The following is a 22,567-nucleotide window of genomic DNA, read 5'->3' on the forward strand; positions in this document are numbered from 1 at the left end:
AAGTTACCTCTCTTTCTGCAGTGGAAATACATGGCAGAAAACAAACCTGGTCACAACTGTGACGTTAGCAACATGTCTCCTGGAATCAGAAGTCACCAAAAGTTACCCTTTGAGATTAGAAACTCCAGTCCCACATAGCATCACAGGCCATGTGACTCCGGTGCAACGACTTCGGAAGTTTCATGTCTGCAGACTACTTGGCTATTCTGCAGGGGGACACGGGCGCGCATCTAAACCCCTGGTTGCGGGTGTACACTCCCACACTCTGGCAGGTCAACAGTGTGTCCTCCCCTCTAGCCCTGCTACCAGTCCCTTTTTTGGCCAACCCTCCTGCTCCTGAGGATTTTTAATTTGTTTTAAAGATTTTAATTAATTAATTTAGTTAGTTTTTTAAAGATTTATTTTATTTCTTTTATTATTTTTAAAGATTTTATTTATTTATTTGGCAGAGAAAGAGACAGAGGGAGAGAGAGAGAGAAATTGATCACAAGCAGGGGAAGTGGCGGGGAGAGGGAGAGGGAGAAGGGATTCCCGACTCGGGGCTCAATCCCAGGACCCTGAGATCATGATCTGAGCTGAGGCAGACACTTAATGGACTGAGCCATCCAGGCGCCCATGATTTATTTTATTTATTTGAGACAGAGAGAACATGGGAGCAGAAGCAGGGGCAGAGGGAGAGGGAGAGAGAGGATCCCAAGCGGACTCCACACAGAGCGTGGAGCCTGATGCCAGGCTTGATCTCACAACCCTGAGAAGATCATGACTTGAGCTGAAACCGAGAGTCGGACGCTTAACAGATTGGGTCACCCAGGTGCCCCTTAAGATCTTAATACTAAGTAACATCTACACCAGCATGGGGCTGAAATGCACAACACCGGAATCAAGAATCATGTGCTCTACCGGCTGAGCCAGCCAGGCAGCAACCCCTCCACCCCCCACTTGTCGCCAAAGATTTATAAAATCTGTCTTGCTATTAAAAATGCAAAGAGCTTCAGTTGCTTCAGAAAAATACATGCAATGGAAAATCCACTCACTCAACATGAGTTAGCTAGAGGTCTAGAAACATGAAGTGGGACCGTTAAGATGTTATACAGACCTTGACCTGGGAGTGGAAGGAAAAAATGCCTCTTCCTTGAGGGTTAAAACAGAGCTTGTCATTTCACCCTTGAATGTGCAGACCAGCCCCACAGAAATTATGCTGTGGCATTACATTTTTCCTCCACGTAAACATTCTAGGAGGACAACCACTGTTCCCGAAAGTCATGGTATGGGAAAATGAACAACAGTGCGTAGGATCCGAAAGCCTGGGGGAGAACACCGGCTCTGTTGACCGTTATTCTTGTGGCCATCTTGAATGCATCCCTTTGCCTCACAGGGCTTCAGTTTTCTCATCGGCAAATGGAGAGGATCCCCTCTCCGCCCTGAGTTTAAACATTACACAAGGTAACGTGGAAACTTCTGTCAATGAAAAGATACATGGAATCGTGACGTGACCCCTTGTTTTAGAGTCAGGCCGCAGTCCCCACCTCAGGGGGGTCTGCTGTTCCTTCGTCAACACAGCGCCTCATGGTAGACTCCCTCATCGCCTTCGGGTCTTAATGATCTTCCTCCTTTGGTACAATATGGACCAAGTATACCATTTTTATTTTTTAAAATAAAAGTTTGAGATAGAAACTTGCAAAACTTTAGTATGTTCTTAAAACGTCTATAAATGGTGGAAGGTTAAACCCAACAGATGGCTGGTAGAAAAATGTCTGTTGGGGTTGATCGTTCTCTAGAAGGGAGTCTGGGAGAATGTTCCCTCGGAGGCATTAGCATTTGGACGCAGAGGTTCCACAGCCAGGGCTGAGGGAAGAGCCCTGTCAGAGATGCTGAGCATAGATCTGTGTGCTCCTTGCTCCCGGGGCTCTCGCCCACTGAGAGAATGCCTCCTCCTGCGGATTCTCTAGCTCCAGACAGGCTTAATTACCTCAGAAAACCTAACCTGATAGGAAGTCTCTCAAAACTGTCAAAACTTGCCAGAACGGCTCCTGCCTGGAACCATTTGTGGAGGAGTGTGTGTGGAGCGGCCTCCTGATTGTGTGGAGCATGATTTTTAAACACACTTGTGAGGTGACTTTGAAAGCCAGTTCAGGAAACTGGAAAGGAGTCATTCCTAGAACCCTGTGTGACTGCTCGGTTCACTTACAGTTCCTGGAGCCAAGAGGGACCTGAGGTATAGACGAGCTGATGACAGCAGAGTCTTGCCAAATAGAGAGACGGTGGGGGGTGGGGAGTCGTGCAGGGGGTGGTGAGGAGGCAGGGCAGTGAAGGGGAGGCTGGGCTCTGTGCCCGCTGTGGGGAAGGAAGCTTCTGGAAGTCCTCTGGGACTGTGAAGGTTTCTTTTGCTAAGTCAGTGTGACAAGGGCTTCAGTCCTGACCCAGCCACACCCGGTCTCCGCTCTTTTGCCCAGGCTCAGCTCTCCCCTGACCTCACTTAGTGCCTTGGCAGAGACTTTTCTCCATCTTCCCTCCCAACTTCCTCTCAGTTTCTCCTCTTGCATTCCTATTTTCCCCCTTTCCTGCAATGTGTTGTTTTCCTTCCCTGCATTCCCAAGCAATGCTCATCAAAGCAATTGTATCCAGAATGGGGGGAAAGCCACCTGGGGGGCTGCAGAGGCCTAGGGAGGGGGGGACACAGAGGCTGGTGGAGAGACCCTTTGCTAGGCTGGGAACGACAGCTCTTTCTACCACCTCACCTGCAGACTGGGGTTACTAATGCTGGCCTCCCAGGCTGTGTTGGCCACTCTAAGGAAGAAGAGTCATGTTGGAAATATTGCCAAAGATGCTCTCTAAAAGAATCCGAGCGATTGTGAATAAAATGTTGATCTTTCTCTCTTCCCTGATCCCCGCGTGTGATCGTGCCTCATTTATCCTTGCGAGTAGGTCAACAAGGTGTTTCCCAGAGGCCAGAGTCTGGGAAACTCAAGCATCGGGGTGTACCCTAGAGTACATGAAGAGTGTTCTTCTGGTATTTTTAGTGACTACATCTCTAAAGCTACATATCCCCTGCCTTTAGAAACGCGGCCCAACGATCCAAGGGATTTTGGGGGGACTGAGGTCTGGTTATGAAGCCTGGGAGCTGAGGTACCTCTACCTGGTAAGAAGCGTCATGCAAATGAGCCCCGCCCACCCGGTGTGGCCTCGAGCCCCTCCCACCGCCCCCAGACCCTTCCCAAAGGCAGACCCCACTTTCTGCAGTGCTGTCCCAGTTCTCACGTGTGCCTTTCAAATCTCTCTTTTTGTACCCTGTTTGCGTCTTGCAGCTGGCTGGCATCTCTTGTCTCTCTCCCCGCCTCTAGGTCCCCACCCCTGCTGGCAGAGTCCTGGACTCTTAACCCTGAACCTTGGAGCAGGCTTGCTGGAGAGAAGGCCCTGGTTGTATTTGCAGAAGGCACCTCCCACTTTGTGGCTGGGTGTGTCCACCAGATTTATTTTAGAATAGTCATTTTCTGTTTCCTTAGGGAATTTTGCTACCAGCAGGACCAGTTTATTGGAAGGATCCAATAAAGAAAGCAGTGGGTGGTCTTTTGAATTTGGGTTATAATATAATCATATTATAATAGGAGGCAGCATAGATTAGTGGTTTCAAGCTTGGGTCCTTGGTTTGAATTTCAGCTTTGCCATTACTAGCTCTGTGAAGTTTGACCTCTTTAAATGATTTTATTTGAGGAGGGGAGAAGGAGCAGACATGTGCATCTCTGCTGAATCCTGATTCAGGGGTGGAGGGTGGGGGGTTGGTAGTGCAGACACCCGTTTCTCCAAGGAGAGAGGGGGAGGTGGTGCATTGCCCTCTGGAAGCCTGGACATGGGGAGAGAGGATGCCTTTGTTTCATTACATATACAGCCCAAAGTGGGGCTATTTGGGGCCAAATGCAGTTCTTAAGGGTGTTTTGCAAGATTCAGACCACTCTGAGCTAAGAATAATCCTTATCTGTAAAACAGAAATAAAATAAAATTAGCAGTTACCTAAGGGGGCTATTGTGGAGACGAAATGAAGTGGTGCTCATGGAGCAACGAGCCAGGGCCCAGGACAAGGTGAGCGCTCAGCCATCCCGGAGCCCTGTGTCGTCTGGGAGGGCATTTCCGAAATCATTTCCAAGGTCATTTTTCCTTTTCTTGTTTTTATCAAAGAATGTCGCAGTAGTCACTAGGCACAATGGGGGCAAGTATTTTTTTGTTCCATTTTTACAGCGCAGCAGCCTTCACTGGCTCCCTGGCCTCCTTTAGAGCAGCCTCTGGACAAAGCTGGGTTGCACAGGAGGGATGGATGTCTTAGACACCTTCCGTATCTGCTGACACTTCTGAGGGTCTCTGGGCAGGGGAAAGACAGCACTTTCTGCTCTCCAGTGGGGAGAGGCCGAGGGCTGTGGGTGATGGTTGCACTTTTCCAGAGTTCTCCACAACACCCCAAGAACCTCTGTATCGTCCTGCAGAAAGGTCTTTATGCTGCAATGAAGAGGTCTTAACACCACTCATTCTTGTGAGACCCTGGGAGAAGTATTCCATAGCGTTCTCTCTTTAATAGTCTCAAGGCCACGTGACAATTATCTTGAATCTGAGGGGAATCTGGAGTTGAATAGGGCCCGGCCTCATCCATTTAGCATGGTGGCTGCTGTTGGGGTCAGAGCCAAACTATTATATGTGGGCATGGTGCCAGAAAACTAGATACGCTCAGCTCATCCAACTGAGAAACCCGTGAGAAGTTCTGATCAGGTGTGGACCTGACCAGATGGCTTATACACAGAAGCAAAAGAGACATCTCGTCTTTGGGGTCTTTTTATGGCAATGTGTCATTATTACTTTGTTAGGTCTAAAATTTGAGGAAGGAAGTGTACCATCTATTTGGGCAACTCTCTCCCAAGAAAATCTCCTTGGGAGTAGCAGAAGGACAGGGGACAGGGTGCCGTAGGTGGGGAGCCAGCTGTGCTGTGAGGGAACAGTGTGGCACTGGGAAGCATAAGGCTTAGGGTCATTCTTTGAAATGAGATGTGACTTAATGTTGCCAAAGAAATGGGTGTTGAGGTAATGGGTGTCTCTTCTGAGAAGAGGACTGTAAGACCAGAACTTGATTCACCATGTCCCCTTTTTTCTATCACAGTGACTGATGGCACTCCTGAGGGGATCCTCCATCATCCTGCTTCCCTGAGTGATGGTGACACACTGCAGAGTCTGGCTGATCTAAGACAGGCAGGTGGCACAGGCAAGAAACAGATAAACCTGGGCTGATGCGGACATTGAGTTTGGGGTTTATGTAGTACTGGTCTATCCTGATGGATACAGTTGACAGCCAACTCTGCTCTCCAACGGCCATGTTTTACACGGGCCCAGGGAAGCCTCATAAACATGGCAGCTAGGGGTCCTCAAGCACCCACCGCTCACCGACTGGGTGTTTGTTGTTTGTCAACAACAATAAAAATTTATTTCTCACAGTTCTGGAGGCAGTGAGTCCAAGATCAGCATGCTGGCATGGTGAGGTTCTGGCAGGGCCTTCTTCCCGGTTGTAGGTAGCCATCTTGTCCCATCCTCACGAGAGAGCTCTTCTAGGGCTCTTCTAAGGTCAATAATCCCATTCATGAGGATTCCAGCTGCTTGACCTAATCATCTCCCAGAGGTCCCACTTCCTGATGCCATCACATGGGGGTTAGGGTTTCAACAAATGAATCTGAGAGGTGGGGACATAAATATTTACTCCATCACAGTGTCACCCAGGAGAAAATGGCTGGCCAAATGGAGACTATGACAAAGAAGAGACCATGGCTCTCCCCTATCAATGGGGGCAGTGTCTATTCTGCTCAGCAGACTCAAGTGGAAAGATGACCCAGTGTTGTCAGATCATCCCATTTCCAGGAGAACTTGGAACATAGAGATTTTTTATGTGAAAGGCAAGCTCTTGATTTTAAAATCTTAGCAAGTAACTAAAAAATGGAAAATGCATGCGTGTCAAGCAAAACACATCTCTAGACTGAATGTGACCCATAAGCCTCCAGTCTGTGACCTCTGGAAAGACCTAGAATCATCTAGCTGCTTGGAGGCATGTTACTGGGGGCAGAAACAAGGAGTACGTCTGGAAATGCTGTCGCTCGCCTGATCAGCTGGTATCTGGGCCACAGCATTTTAGAACCACCACCTGCTGCAAGGTATCTGACCTTCCATACCTAGGGACTTAGCTCTTGTTTTTGGGCTTTGTGTCCTGATTAAAAATAGATTAACCTTGACTGCCTTCTCAATAATTCTTCGCTTGGTGAAAAACAGTAAGTCTGAAGACAAGACCTTGAAGTAAGGTCTGTGAGTGGGTATGGTGGCAAGATGGCTTCCGGGAGGGAGCGGGACGGAAAGGGAAGTTGAGGGAGTGTACATCTGGAGGGTCACGTGGCTGGCTTCATGGGTGACATTCTGGCCCACCTGCTACTCCAACTCAGGATCCCCAATTCCCTGTAGTGTCTGAGAAAGGTCAGCGAGCCTGGAGGGAGACTTCAGCTGGCCCAGAGGAGCAGTTGACGGAGAACCCCTCAAATCCAGTTCTCTTACAAGCATGCTGAATTTCCATCTGTGACTCTTTGAACAAAAATGACTTTCCGTCCCTGACTCCCACCTGTTCAACTTACTGATTTCAGGTAGATTCTGGGAGAAGACAGTCTTGTACACACTCTATGTGACGGAATATACTGACGGATGACAGCCAGACCGTATATAAGACAGAACTCAGACGCACAATCTGCAGAAACCAGCACAGAGAGCCAAACCATAGCTCCTGTAACAATCGAAACCAAACTGCCAGGACTTGATTTATAGATTAATAGCTGCTAGTTTCCCTAGTTTTTGTCCCATTTCCAACATAGAGTCCACAAAAGAAAGCCAAATGGGCACCCCTAAGCCAATCACATAGGAACCATTCATACACACTGGCCTACAGCTTCTCCTACCAACAGGCTCCAACCTAGGCACACCTGGAACCTTCCCTCTTTCCCATGCCCCTCCTGGCCCCAGACATTGCTGATGGTGGCCGACCCCCTTGCTAGAGCAGGAGAACAGCCTCACTGGTTCTCCTTGGGTGATCTGCTCCTTTCCAGAGCTCACACACAACACACACAGCTGGGTTGGGGTTGCTCCAGGCAGAAACGAAGGCCAACATGGTGGCTGAAAACACATCTCCATGACACACCAGCTCCGCAGAGCAGCCCCAGAAGAGGAAGAATTAGGAAGGGACTGGTGGACTTGTCTATCCAAATGAAGAGCAAAGAGGTCCAAGAGATGTTTGAAATCGTGTTTCGACCAAAAACTTCATTAACCTGGAGACAATGGAGCAATTGTCTTGTGGCAGACAAAGCAAAATGTTCTAGACTTGGCCAAGCAGAGCCGCCTGAGTGGCCTGGGCACAGATCCGACAGCAATGGTCGTGGTGGAGAGAACCAGTGTGGCCATCGGACAGGGAGGTTGGGACCCGCATGGGCATGCAGCCCTGTCACCTCCTCGCCGCCAGAGTATGTCAGGAAGGCAACAGACACCTCACTCTTTGAATCTGTGAAAATGAATGAAATTTCCACTCTCAACGAGTCACCAGACCTACAGTAGACCCGACTACAAGAAATACGCTTTGAGAAGGGGACGGCATTTTCTAGTCTAAGAACAAATGTCATGGATGGAAAGCCTTAATTACAGTGTACCTGCATTTTGCAGGGAGAAGCAGTTGGAAATTAAAGAAGTAGAAATTTATAATACTAATTAAAAAGAGGACTTGGCTTGTATTCCTGGCTCCCTCTCTCACCAGTGTCTGATATTTTAAAAGGTTCAGAAGAATTAGAGTTTTTTTCTCCAGACACGACTCTACAAAGAAAGCATTTAGAAACGCTGTTTGGAGCTCAGCAAGTTTGGGGGTGGGGGAGCACGGAGGGATGGCACATTGGAGCCCCTTCTCCCTGTCCTGGCACAGGACCCTTGAATGGGAAGAGAAGGTGCTAAAGTATCTTCATTCTTTCTTAGGAGCATCTGCCAATGACTTAAACCAAGGTCTCAGTTCCGCTCCTGTTAATTAGGCTGACCTCATGGAATCTACCAGAAGAAAAGCAGTCTGGAAATCTGCTCTGCCTCCGTCTCTACTGCTTCTGTGTCATCACGTGACACCGCAGTTACTATGGAGATTATCAGTCGCGAGTGGATTGTCCACAAGTTGAACTTGCATCTGACAAGTCAAATTTGTCACTTTGGGGGGAAAAGCAAAGAGGCTTACTATTTTTTTTGTTCACCAAGAGATTTCCTTGGCTCCTGACAATGCCCTCTTCCCCCTTCCAGCTCAGTAGGCTTTTTCCACTTTGTGGTCCTGGAGCTGAAGAAAGGTTGTTTGATTCTTTCATGTTCTGTAGCATCTCAAGGACTCTACATAGTTGGCAGAACGGCCCTCCATGATAATTTCTGGATAACAGAAAATACACCCTGTGGTTCAACTTCAGAACAGGTTTTCGTCTCTTCTGGGATGGCAGTGGTATACCAGGAATGGCTCTTTCTCCCACAAGAGGATCTCAAAGCCTTCGCTGGCCTGATGTCCTCCCACCATACATTGATGATGGTGTGTGTACTCACGTGTGTGTATGTGTAGTTTGCCCTGCTGCTCTTTGTCACTCAGCAGGTAATGACTTTCATGGACAGGCTTTATCCGATTAAACAGGAAATAGCCATTTCATGATGGCCACCCCATCAAGCTAACCCGTGATGGGAGGCTGGGTTGGAGCCATGGAAAGAAGAGAGAAGCAGGCTGAAGGCGTAAGGGCAGCTTTGGTGGGAGGGTGGGGAAGGAAGTTCTTGCACTGGATGAGCCTGCCTCTCTAGCCCCCAGCGTCCTTGTTGTACCTTGTTTCTTCTTGGGTTCTAACCTTATAGGAACCTTTAGGCAGTCTCTTATCCAAGATGGGTCCCATGACCTTGAAAGGACTCATAAGTTTGAATGCTGTAGGTGTGGCTGCTGCCATCAGACCTGGTCAACACCCATCAAGGCTTTGATCTCAGATACATGTCCCCCACCCCTTAGAAGTCTTCATAACCCCCCAGATAAGCCCAGGCCTCAATGAGGGTAGAGAGATGGGGTCTGGATCAGTGCCCCAATCCCTGTTAATTATAGGGGCCAAATGAGTCCCCTTTCACTGATAATAGAAAAGTTCCCAACAGATGTAGACATTTTTCCCTGGACAATTCAGGTGCAGGGTCGCCAAAGACCAGAAGCAATTTCTTGAGAAGCAGCAGCAACAGAAAAAACAAGAATTGCAATTTGATTCTAGATTTCTAGAGTGAAAGTGAGAGAGAGAATCCCAAGCAACCTCCACGATCAGCACAGAGCCCGGTGCAGGGCTCAATCTCATGACCCTGAGATCAAGTGTCTGACACTCAACTCACTGAACCACCCAGGTGCCTCTGATTCTACAATTCTTAAGACAGACCCACTTCATCCGAGCTCAGCCGACCAGTGGTCACACCCTAGACCTTCATTCTCTTACCCCTGCCTGGTATCTTTCATTCTCAACTCAGAATGCCAGTCACGTCTGCTTTATCCTCTTTTAAAGGCTTAAAATTCACCCTTGGGATTCTCCCTGACCAAGGATGGAAGGAATCTTCCTCTTTGGGGCTCTAGGCCCCGGCCTTCAGTGCCAGTTCCTCATGCCAGGTCCCACAGCCAGGAGGGGGAGGCCCCAGGAGTGCCAGTCAGAGCCCTCCTGTGGCCAGAGGGGTCCAATGAGTCACAGAGCAATAAGGGAGGATGAGTGCCTTCCCTGCCGATGGACGATGGATGTGTCTCGCCAGAGGATTTGCTGCAGGGTGCTGGGACTGCAAGGCACTCGGCCTGAGGCCAGCAGGTGAGACTGGGCAGTCCTCCTCCTCAGCTGAGCTCCTGACCCGGAGATCACCTGCCTGGGGACTCTGTCATTCCAAGGTTGCCATCGGCTGTGTCCTTTGGTGCCCAATTGGGAAATAAGGGAGGATGAAGGACAAAGGTCTGTTTCTTTTAGCAGAGCTAACCCTAGGTATTGGCCGGGCACTGTTGGTATGAGTGTGTGTGTGTGTCTGTACATGAGTAAATGTGTCTGGATCCTAAGGTTTCTTTCTTTATTCTTTATTTATTTATTTAGAGAATACATGAGTGAGGGGAGGGGGCAGCAGGAGAGGGAGAGAGAGATTCTCCAAGCAGACTCCCTGCTGAGTTCAGAGCCTACAGCGGGGCTTGATCTCATGACCGACCCTGTGATCGTGACCTGAGCTGAAACCCAGGGTAGGCTGTCCAACCAACTGAGCCTCCCAGGCGCCCCTGAGTGCTCATGCCTGCATAGAAGTGTCTAGACCTTAGTGTTTGTGAGTATATGTATATCTCTATGAATGTGTGTGTGTGTGTGTGTGTGTGTGTGTCCATGTGTCCGTGTAGGTTCAAGTGCCGGTGCATGTGTATACATGTGTGCGTGTGTATGAGAATATGTGTGCCTGGGGCGCCTGGGTGGCTCAGTGGGTTAAGCCTCTGCCTCCAGCTCAGGTCATGGTCTCAGGGTCCTGGGATCGAGCCCCATGTCAGGCTTCCTGCTCGAGCCTGCATGGAGCCCCCTGCTCAGCTCAGAGTCTGCTTGTCCCTTTCCGGCCCCCTCTGCACCTCCCCTCACACGCGGTCTCTCTCTCTCAAGTAAATAAATGAAATCTTTAAAAAAAAAAAAAAAAAGGTCCAAGTAAAATAGAAGGTTTTTGTAAAAGCAGTGCCAATCCCCCCAAAGGACTACAACATCGCATTCGGGGGGGGGGGGGGAAGCAATGCTGTGCGACTGTCCCTCCCCCGCCCCCAATCCCTGCTGTGGCAGACCACCCCCTCGTCATGTGACAGGAGCAAACTGCGAGCACAGGGACTCCACTCCTAGGCTATCGTTTTATTTTTCTGAGTGCTGCCAGGCATATGGCTCTAGAAACCCGGCACTCTAGCTCTTTTTGCGAACAGAGATGCAGGCCAGGAGCCAGAACCAGAAAATAGATACGTAAAACCAAAAACTTCACGTGCTGATGTGGCTGAAAGGTTACAGATATGGGCCTTGAGAAGGGGATACTGCAGAACCATCCAGAAAGGCAGCCCCTGGCCCCACCCCCAGGTGCCCAGCTCACAAGTGGTCACTGGCCATGTGAGCAGGGCCCTGCAACAGGCCAGCCCACAGAGAGCACGTGCCTGCCCCCAGCCAGGTCCTGCCCACTGCCTTCCTCCTCATTCCAGAGAAAGGAAGCCTTTGGGAGACTCAGCCCTCCTGGGTCACCCATAAACCTGCTCCTTCCAAGTGTTGGACATGGGGGCCCCTCTTTAGGAAGCACCTTGGTGACGATGAGCTGTGGGTCACAGGGGCAGTCCTTGAGGGGCTGTTTCTTCTCAGGCTCATGGTCATTGGCTGGCCTTCCGTACACATGGGGTGAACAAAGGCACACTGCCTATTGCCCAGGGGGGCGACTAGGGCCCCTGGAGGCATGTGCCTTTCCCTCTCTGCCTGGCCCAAGATAGGACTGCCTCAAGCTTCCCGAGGGATGACAGGGACTAAGGTCATTTGCATGACTCCCCATGACCCGTCTCTTTGCCTTCCTGTTTGGGATGAGTGCCACGGCAAGGTCCCAGGAGAGACGTCTCTCTGTCCACCCTCCTTAGCCCACAGCAGGCGGAGGCAAGAGTGGCCCCAGTACAGCCCTGAGCCAAACAGCCTGGGCTACATTCCCAGCTCCCTGAACTGGTGCACGGCCTTGAGCAGCTTCCTCATCTGTGAAAGGGGATGAAAACTGCACCCACCTCACAGCGTTGACCTAAGGATTAAATGAAGTTTTCTGTGTGTGTCCACAGACGTACAGACGTACTCGTATATATGACATTACATGTATGAATGTAAATGAATTCTATCTACTTGATTGTACAGGTGTTTGACTATGAGATTATAAATACCTAAAATGTTTAAAGTGCTTAGAACAATGCCTGGCACGGAGTAAAGTCTCCATAAACGTTAACTGTCACAGTTGTCCTCCTCCCTCTGGTTATTAATGCCATGATGACAGATACAGCTTTGGAATCAGACAGCTTGGGTTCAAGTCTCCATCCATCCCCTTAAAATTCCTGTAAGCTGAGGTGAATTTTCCCCAACCTATCCAAGCCTTACTCAGTATCAGCATTTTAAAGTTCATTAGAGGGGGCCTGGCTGGCTCAGGTTGGAAGAGCACATAGCTCTTGATCTCAGGGTCGTGAGTTTGAGCCCCACGTTTGGTGCAGAGATTACAAAAAAATAAATAAACTTAAAAAACAGAAGTTAAAAAATTAGAAATTGTAGGCCTTAAACTGGACCCTTAAAAATGGTCAGCATAGTAAATGGTATCTTATGTATGTTTTACCAAAATAGACAAATATATAGCACATGCATTAATCTGGGACACTTGTCACACAGATATCACAAATACATCAATCAAAATCTCTAATTTTCTTTTTTTTAAGGAGGCGCCATGCCCCAGTGGATCCCAATGCAGGGCTGGAACCCACCACCCTGAGACCAAGACCTGAGCAGAGGTAGAGTCAGACTTTGAACTGACTAAGCCACCCAGGTACCTCCCCCAAAAGCCCACAATTTTAATGATGGAATACTTGGATGAGCCAAAATTATGGGGGGAAAAGTGAATTAATTTAAGACTAGTTAAAAAAAAAAATCTTTAGTAACTGATAGTGCTGGAGGCACTGTGGGCACTGGGTTGCGGGGGTGGGGGGTGCGGATCTTGCAGGGGTGAGGTGGTGATTTCTCTCTGACAGCCTAATGGAGCTTCCTTCTTTGCTTCTGGGGGTTCCCAGCAGACCTTGGCTTATGGCCACAGCCCTGCGGTCTCTGCTTCTGTCCTCACATGACTCTGTGTGTATGCATGTATGTGTGTTGCTGGGTCTGCTTTTTTCCTAGAGAACCCAATAGGTCAAATTACGGCCCACCCTACTCCAGTATGGCCTCATTGCAACAGATTAACATTTGCAGTGACCCTATTTCCAAATAAGTTTGCATTTTGAGGTTTTGGATGGTCATGGATTTAGGAGGACACGGTTCAGCCCCATATAGACTGTGAGGCTGTGTGTGAGTGTGTTGCTCACGGCAGTGCTGGGAAGGGACACGAGAATGACCGGTTCCTGGTCGTGAGAGGCAGCTCCATGGGGGGAGAAACACCGTGGAGAAGAGGTACAGGGGAATCTCCAAGCGTGCTGGCCCCTCACGGCTCGCTCTGTGCGTGTTTTTCTAGAACTCCTTTGTCAAGGGAGGAGCTCAGACATGCCCAGATGACCTTCAGACTTTAAAACTCTATGGCCAGAGGACTAAGGTGGATGGAGTATGAAGACGTCCGGAACTGTAAGATCAGAGACAGCAAATGCATGACCCAGGTACCCTCAGGGGCCACACCTAGCTGTTCATCCTTCAGTAGTTCACGGAAAGTGGAGACACACTGATGGGAGAAATAGGCAGACTTCCATAAGAGGAAACAGAATGAGGAAAAGCCCCAAAGCTGGAGGACAAGGGGGTCTGGGGGAGGACTGCTGTACCTGCCTTCATGGGGGCGGGCAGGGCAGGAACCCTCAGTGTCCTGCACTTGCTTCCTGCTCAAGCTTCCTCCTACTATGGTTAGGATGGCACTGGCTCTGAACCAGGAATTCTAGAAATCTGGGAACAGAGGGAATGTTGCAGTCCAGGGGCTGTGCATAGGCGAGCACCGGCTCGCTTGGGTATGCCCACCGCTGACGGAGGAGGCTGCTCTGGGGTTCTGCCAGGGTTACTCATCCACAGGTCCATCTTGCATGAAAGGGAACATCACCATCCTGGCACGGCCCCTGGGTTCCTACAAGTTGTAAAAACCATTTGGAAGTGGCAGCAACACGCCCAGATGCCAGGCTCAGAGGAAGCCTGCTGGGGGGTCTTGTACTGTCCGGGTGGGTAGCCCCCCCGCCCCCCGCCCCCCACTCATCCCCCCTCCACAGTGCTTTAACTTCAAACAATGGTGAATGGTGTGGCTTCTGCGTGTGTACCGAGGAGGGGCATATCAGAGGCGCAGGTCTTTTCTGGCATCAGTCCCAACTAACCCAATAGCCACCCTTGAGAATTGTCCACAGGCAAGGCTTGCGCGAGGCCTGAACATGCAAAGGCTTAGGGACTGTGCAAGACTGAACTGCAAGCCTTATGGAGGGCAGATGTCACACACACACACACACACACACACAGAGTTACCTGGGTGTGCAACATGTTCCTGGAACACAGAGGAGGAGACCTTCTGCTGCTTATGGGGTGACATGGCCACTGTAGACCCATTCTGCTGGCTTTATGGTGTCCCCTTGCCTGGGAATTGCCTCTTTTCACAGAGGCACCTCAGGTAGACCCATGTGTTCCCTGGGATCTTACATTTGTCAGGTTCTCCGGGAAAACAGAGCCAGTAGGACGCACGCACACGTTCACACACACACAAAGTGCTCACAAAGTTACAAAGGCTGAGAAGTCCCAAGAACTGCAGTTGGCAAGCCAGAGAGCAGGCTAGGCAAAGGTATCATTCCAAAGGCGTCTGAAAGCCTGAGGACTGGGAGAGTTGATGGTGTGAGTTCCAGTGTGAAAGCCAGTAGCCTCAAGACCCAAGAAGAGCTGAGGTTTTCAGCCAGAGTCTGAAGGCAGGAAGAGACCAGTGTCTCAGCTCAAAGGTAATCAAGGAAGAGGAATTCCCTCTTATTCAAGAAAAGGTCAGCCTTTTTGTTCTGTTCGTGTCTTCAACTGATTGGACGAGGCCCACCCACTTAGGAAGAAACATGAAGTCTAGCCACTTAAGTGTGGCTAGCCACGTAAATGTTAAACTTAAATGTTATTCAGTCTAGCCACCTAAATGTTAAACTCATCTGAAAATGCCCCTGCAGAAACACCCCACGCAGAATAATGTTTGCCCAAATATCAGGGCCCTCCATGGCCCAGTCCAGCTGACAAAGTTTAACCATCGAAGACCTCCAGCTGATCAGATCCCCTCTTCTGAGGAATTTGCCAATGGGAGAGACAGCTGGCTTATGTCTTGCAAGACTTGGCACCCAATGGATAGGCTCTTTCCCAGTTTCTTCCCCGTCTCTTCCACCCTTGTGTCTTGTAAGACACCATACCTTCCTATCCCCATAAAATGACCATCTGCACACCCCTTTCCTGAAATGAGCCTGGGCTGAGTTTCCCTACCTGCGCCACCGCCCGTGAACATCACCTCATCTCAGACCCCACCCTCCCCCATGGGGTCTTCAGGGACTCCTCCCCAATGTTGGTACCACTGGGCAGGGTTGGTCCCCGCAAACTGGGCTGACAGAGTCTCCCACCCTCCGTGTTGTTACAACAGTTCCGAAACTGCGGACTGGGTGCTTATTCGTGTGTATGTTTGTGTCCTGCCGTGAGGCGGCACCTCTCAGGGACTCCTTCAAGGCAGGTTTGAAAGATTTTCACAACCAGTTCACAGGCTGGTGTTTCCAAAGGTGCCAGTCTAGCCGATGTATGCTTCTGGTAACACCCTGAGTTTCAGAGGCTTCTTCTTCCATCCTCGCCCCAGGACAGGTCATATAATGAAAACACCAGAAAGGAATGATGTCAAGTGAAGTTCTGGCCAGGAAGTGAGTCTGGAGGTGTTTCACTCTCCTTCCAGAGGAGAGATGAGCAGAGTGGGCTGGGCAGCCGGCACCGTGTCCACGCGGTGGCATTTCTGCTGGGCACGTGGAGACCTGGGGAGTGATTCCATCACTGAAGCCTCAGAGATAACCTCATGTAACCTACTTATGGGCCGGGTGGGGACCCCGGGGACGGCGTCTGCTCTGCGAGTCACACAGGTAAGCAGTGGGGAACCGGGCTTCACGCAGAGTCAGAGACACATTCCACGTGAACTAAAGATCCACATGTAAAAATGAAACTTTCCAACTGTAACAGAAATATCTTTAAGACCTCATAGTGAGAAAGGAGGGATGTATCAAGCAAGGTACAAGAAGCATCACCCTAGGAACAAAAGACTGGTCCCTTTGACACCTTATCTCTGATCCCCTGCTCCAGCCATGCAGGCCTCATCAGGGCCTTTGTGCCCGCTGTTTCCCACCCCACCCCACCCCCACCCACCGACACACTCTTCTCCCTTCCCCAGTGGCCGATGCTACTCCCCCTTAAACACCACCTCCTGGTGTTTACCTGGAGAACCCTCCCCTGAGCCAGGCCCCTGTGCTCTTAACCACTGTATATAATTGAATTCCTATATATTTGCTTAATCCTTGTTGCTGGAACGCACTGCATGCTCCAGAAGGGCAAGGAATGAGCTATTTTATGCGTGACTGTACCTTTTGCTTCAACACAGGGCCTGGCACATAATCCGTGCTGCGTAGAACGGTGTTGACTGAATGCTGAATGGACCCTGAGATGCTTTGTGCACAGCCCCGAACTGGCTGTGTGACCTCCGGGCACTGAGTAATCCTCTCTCAGCCTCCTAAAACCTAAGCAAGCATAAAGGCCTTCCAGCTGTGACCTACTCCCCCAACTGCTCAAAGAGAAACAGCCCCGCTGCGTGCCAGGCGTGGTGCCAGGCTCCAGGGATGCTCTCCCATGCAGCCTGGGGTCAGGTGGCATCTGGCATGAGTCTAGATGCATGTGATTCTCTTGGTGTCCAACCTCCCTGGGGGTGGCCCCGCCGGCTGTGGGGGTCACCGTGGGGAGGAGCTCCAGAGCGCGGGGACACGCGCCGGAGTGCCAAGGCTGGGGTAGTGGAAGAGCGGCAGCTGGGGCCCAGTGTGAGGGTGGAAGTCACGGGGCAGACAGCCCTCCCCGTGGCCGACAGACGGGACAGCGACAGCCCGGTCGGCCCGAGCACCCGCGTGTTGTCGGGATGTTTTCCCCGCGTGGATTCAGTCTGTCTGCTTGGAGACTGTTCGAGGCATGTGAACATTTCCCCTTCTTTCAAACTTTGCAGAAAACCAGGACCAAACCAGGACATCTCTGACTCTTGCTTGTGGGGAAGCGCACCTGTGCCCAGCAGGGACCACGTTTCAGCCGGGCACCACGCCACACGCAGCCGGCTTGGTGGCCGCCGCAAGTCCTGCCAGAAACTTCCTGGGAACCCTCTCCTTTCTCGCCAACAGGCTCTCTCCATAGTCTTTCATTTATAGGGGGATAGTTTCCTTTTTAACCAAGATTCTAACATTTATCTGGCTTGTCTTAGGAGCTCAATGAGCTTCTTAAAGGAAATCACCAAAAGGAAAGGATGTTTGGTGGGAGAGGCAGTGTCGTGAAAGGTGGGGCTGTGTGGCTTCTGTCCTGAGGACCCTTGCTGGCAAGCTGGGCAACCCGGGGTAGACCGGCAGCCCTCTCTGGTCTGTTCTCCCTCTGCAAAATGCAAGGCTCAGGCTTACAGGCCCCTGACTCTCACCTGCTCTGGTTTGGGGCCTCTGAGGGGGCTCTTTGCAGGAAGCAGGGGTGCTGGGTACAGAGCGGGGTAGGGCTTCTTCAGAGGGGGCAGTTCTCTGAGAGGTCACAGGAGTCACTGAGTGAGGGGCTGGACTTGGGTCCGGAACCACGGACTACCTGGTTCCGGGGATCAAGGGAGATAATGGCCAATTCTGGCTATTCTTCAAAGTAGCCTAATACTATTTTCCAGAGTTAAGTACTCCCTGAAGCAAAGGAAGGAAGGTAGAAGGAAGGAGAAAGGAGCTAGCAAGTACTGAAAACCAGGAAAGTGCCACACGTCCTGCTAGTGGCTTACCCCCGTTATCTCATTTAAGCCCCGTCCACCCCACAGAGAAGAAATTATCATTCCAGCCAAAACTGAGGCTCAGACAAACCACAGAGCTTGCCTCAGAGCACATAGCTCGGGAGTGCGCGGGATCGGAGGAACGTCCAGCCCCGTCTGCAGCATTCACACTGTGCTGCCTTGTACAGAGGAAGGAAGGATGGCTTGGGAGAGCATCTTTGAACAGAAAGCCCGTGCCCTGTCCTGACTGGGGTGAGATCCTCACTTCAGATCCGCAGACACATAGGACAGGCTATGCTAGTTAGACTGTCTCCAAATGTTTGCCTAAATGTGCACTCACTGCTGCCAGCAAACATTCATTACACGCCTCCCGACGGCCCCCACGCTCATTTTGGTTCAATACGTCTGCCTTGTCGACAAACACTTCAAAGGGAAGGCATGTGTCTGGCCAGTAGAATCAATAGCAGCTCCTGAGTCCAAAGGGCCATGAAGGGCATACCGTTGGCACCGGTCCTGTGGCCAGCTGTGTGAACCTGGAGATGGCAGGTTGGATATGCCATCCCCGAGACCTTTCCTGGCCCGCTGATGTTTGCAGAGGAAACTCCGCAGACAGTCAAGGTGAATTCACCAGGTTATTAGGTGGGAGAAAGGCAAGGCTAGGGAGGGACCTGGGCAGGTCATGGGGGGAGAGTGAAGCCCAGCTATCGGACTGGGGAGTGGGGGGGGGGAATCACTGGGGATGGAACTGGGTAGGCGAGCTCAGCTCCTCGCCACTCAGCCCCCTGTGGGCTACGGGGTCACACGGGTCCTGGATCAGAAAACACCAGCACCTTCCTGAACAGATGCACCTGCACGGGGGAGAGCTGAGCAGGAGGGGGTGGGTGTAATCGTAGAGGCAGAGCTCTCTGGGACACGTTCTGGTTTATCGGGTCTATGTTGTTCAGAACAGGTGGCAAGTAGAAGGCAGCCGAGTGTCTGCGACGTTGCGTCCGGCAATGGTCCCGGGTTTCGGAAACCAGGGCAGGATGCAGCCTGGGTGGTGGTCGAGGGGGGCGGGGAGGAGGTGGCAGGGGCAGATCTCAGTGCTCCCCAGATGCACCCTGGACCTGGCTCAGCCAGGCAAAATGGCCAGGGAGGGGCAGCCAGGGCTGGAGTGCGTCTTAAAAGTGTCGGTTATTGTGGAAGAAACCACACACCTTATGAAATGCACCACACACTCAGGAGAGTGCAGAAAATGTATCAGCGCGGCTTAAGGAATAATCATAGAACACTTGGAGGTCCACAGCCAAGGTTAAAAGCAGAAACAGCGTCTTATAGAAGAGTCCTAGGGTTCCCCCACAAATGGTATCTTCCTCCTTCCCCTCCACCAGAGGTAAAGACCCCCTTGATATTCATGTTAGCCACTCTCTTACCTTTTTTCTTTCTTTCTTTCTTTCTTTTTTTTTTTTTTTACAAGTTTACTCCTTCTATGTGATCCCTAAAACTATTGCTCAGTTTTGAGGAAGTGAGAAGCAAACATGAACATAGCTAGGCAGAGGAAAAGCAACAAGGCCCTGACACAGGCCCCAGGAAGATCAAAGGCATAGAGGCTATTCTCCGCTCCCCTGATCACGACCCAGTGCCCTGGTGTCCCGAAACTGCGCCAAAAGGCAGCCCCTTCTATCAGAACGTCGACGCCAGCAGAGAAACCCAGGTGATACGATCCAAGGGGGAGCAGTGTTCTGAGAAACCCACCACTTCCTTGCCATCCAGCCACTCTACCCTTCTCACGTCCCGGGGACGACGAGGCTCTGGGCAGAGGGGATTCCCACGGCAGACACAGCCCGGGAGACTTTGGGATGGGGGAATTGGATGATGGAGCGTATGGACCCAGCAGGCGGAACTGGAAAGTGCAAGGGGTTAGCTGAGGCCTGTAAGGCGTGAACTCTGGTCATAGGGCGGCACTGGCGGGAAGAGCTGTGTTGCAGGATGGCAGGATGAAGCCGCCAACCTAAGGCCCTCAAGGGTGAGGGCTGGAGACATCCAAGTGCAAAGACTTCTATGTCAGGGTTCAATCTGGAGTCCTTTGACTAATTCTTCCTATAATATTTGCGGAATACCTTCTGTGAGCCAGGCATCCCCACTCCCCCACGCACACATGGCTTTTGAAGAGTTTGTATGGGGCCTGGGTCAAGGGGCTGCCGTTTGTCTCTGGGTTGGAGGCCCCCGGAATATGGAAGACCAGCCGTACATGGAACCCAGTGGTAACAGGGGCTTGGAGCTATGGACGCTGACAGCAATCTGGAGTGCTCGCCTCCGGAGTCATTCCCTACCACCCGGGCTGCTCTCGGGCTGCTCTCGCCCTGTCACTCCACCATCCACCGGTCTTGTCGTGTGAGTCTCTCTGGGCTGGCTGCCCTCCTGGGTCATCGTTAGTGACTCAAGTGCAGGGATCCAGCTCAGGAGTCTTGGCCCCACCCCATGCCTGGTATAATTTTTCATCACAGCCGATGGGTTAGAAAGAGCTCTCTGAAGGGACAGGCCCAGATGTCATGGGGCAGCTTTGCTTCAAATGGAACGTTAGTTTAGAATCAATCTCCTCCGCTCTTTAGAGGAAGGGGGACGTCCGAGGAGCAAGAAGGTAGACAACCAATGGTTGACATCTTTCTCACAGGAGAAAAGAATCAGCAGAGTGGGTGTTCTTCCGGCGGTGCAGCCTGTGAATTCCCTCAATGTGTCATTATGCAAATATTAATTAAAGAAGGAAGAAAATGAACATGTAATGAGCACCTACTGCATGCATTATATCTTCAACTCTTCCTTGGGATTTAAAAAAAAAAGGATCACCAAGTCCCGCTGAGCTTCTAGCCCAAGTTCTCAGGTAGTAATGAACTTGGGGAAGGGGAAGAAGTGCTTTGGGCAGCAGAAGATTCACCTCTGGCTTGGGTCTGGTTCCCTTCCTGTCTGGGGGGAAGGCCAGGGCCACCTGGGGCTGCTGTCACTGTCTCCATGCGTGTTGCCCTCCCTGGGATGATGAGGAGTGAACAGTGTTCTCCCCGTCCTCACCAGGGTGGCCTTTTTTTTTTTGTTTCTGTTTTTGGTTTTTTTTTTTTTCGAAACTGAATCAGGGCATGACGTTTAAATGGAGGAAAACCCCTCAGCAGGGGCAGAAAATGAAATTCACTCAGCTTGCCCAAGCTCCGAAGAAACAAACAAAAGCCCCCCTACGGAACAAGAAACGAACAATAAATAAATGTCACATGCCCTGCGAAACATCAGTGGCCTCTGCTTTTTCTTGAGACTGTGAGTCCAAACCGTGTTAACATGCAGAAATCCTCACATCTACCCTCCAACAACAGATTTTTGCCAATCAGCAATGGCAATTAACCTTGAGAGGAATAAATGTTGAACAGCCACCCGGTAAGCCTTAAATGCTCTCAAAACAAGCTTACGAGGTTGGAAAGATGCTCCTTGAATTGACAGGAGGAAATGACAAGAGTGGAGAGCCCAGAGGTGGCTTCTGCAGACGGGGTTTTCTGCAGGGACCCCAACACCACCTCCAAGATGCGGGAACCCCTCTCAGGAATAACCCTAGATAGCGCATTATCTTAAAAACTCCAACACTTTGTGAAATTATTTAAATTAATTATTTGGCACGCAAGGATTACACCTCCTATTCCTTTCTCAAATTCTGATTTTGGACTTTGGGCTCAAAAAAAAAAAAACAACAACGAAAAAACCTCACCGAAAACCCAGATGGAGGCATTTGTAATAGTTGGGGTTCAGCCGTGAAGGGAGTTAGCATTTCCTGGGGGGGGGGGGGATAGATAAAAACTTGCACTAGAAAGTGAAATTGGATTTTGAAAAATCAATGAAGTAACCAGGCTATTAAAATGGAAAATAAGTCTGATGTCATTCTGAAAAATAAAAGGGTTGAGTCACCTGCGGAGCCACTTAATTAAGCACAGGAAGTAACAAGAGAGCTTGAGTGATTTTCCCCTGGTTAATGTCAGTATTTCAAAATGAGTGAGGCGTTAGGCCAAGAGCCTTCCTTCTAATCAGAGAGTTAAATCGGTTCTTTTGCCCTCAGGACATCTTGATACATTGGAAGTTGATGAAGAGCAAAAAGGAATGTATTAAAAATTACCCCAACTGCACCCAAACAGGCAGAAAAAGAGCTTTCTGCTTGCAGTCCCTGGGGCAGTGTGTGCTGGGGGTCATCGGGCTGGCCCCAGGCCCCTCTGGAGTACCGAGGGATGAGGGGTGGGCTGGAAGAGAAGTGACTTGGGATATGCAGCAGCTCTGGACAAGAACTTCCATTCTTCATCTGCACCGGTGCAGGGGGGTCACTGTATGGGGCCTGGCCAGACCTCCCCTCCCACCTCTGCAAAGCAGATCCCAAGGCACTGTCAGCCCCAACCAGCTATTAAGTCTGGGGTGCATTCCCCAGCATAGCAGCAGTGTTGCCAATGTCCCCGTCGCACCCCAAGGAAGCCTGAGGATCATCCTGAAGTGCTCATGGAGGCTCTGGTTCTGGGTTCTTTGAGTCACCTGTGGAGGAGCTCCCTAAGGTCACTGCCAGATCCCAGACTACCACAGACTCCGAGGAGAACCAGGGTCTGTCCTGAGACCTAGTGTTCAATGCATTACCCTCCACTTTCTCCCTCTGCCGCTGTCAACGCCAGCTTCCTTTTCTTTCCATGGTTTGGGTGTTTTGTTTTGTTTTAAGATTTTATTTATTCATTTGAGAGAGAGAGAGAGACAAAGAGACAGAGCAGGAGCCGGGGGAGAGGCAGAGGGAAAA

At 50.6% G+C, this 22,567-nt stretch overlaps 1 long non-coding RNA gene across 3 annotated transcripts in view; it reads right to left on the reverse strand.

The window, feature by feature from the left end:
- Positions 1-22,567, reverse strand: part of LOC309870849 — a 225,094-nt gene that overhangs the window by 26,768 nt on the left and 175,759 nt on the right. For 2 of the 3 annotated variants that reach the window (XR_014314850.1, XR_014314851.1), the window contains one exon: positions 15,415-15,781. The exons of the other annotated variant lie outside the window; for it this stretch is intronic. This is a non-coding gene — a long non-coding RNA (uncharacterized lncRNA). Of the gene's footprint in view, positions 1-15,414; positions 15,782-22,567 lie in introns of those variants that run through there. 3 annotated transcript variants of the gene reach the window in all.

The sequence above is a fragment of the Mustela nivalis genome, assembly GCF_964662115.1.
Source record: "Mustela nivalis genome assembly, chromosome: 8".
In the NCBI taxonomy this organism is placed as follows: domain Eukaryota; kingdom Metazoa; phylum Chordata; class Mammalia; order Carnivora; family Mustelidae; genus Mustela; species Mustela nivalis.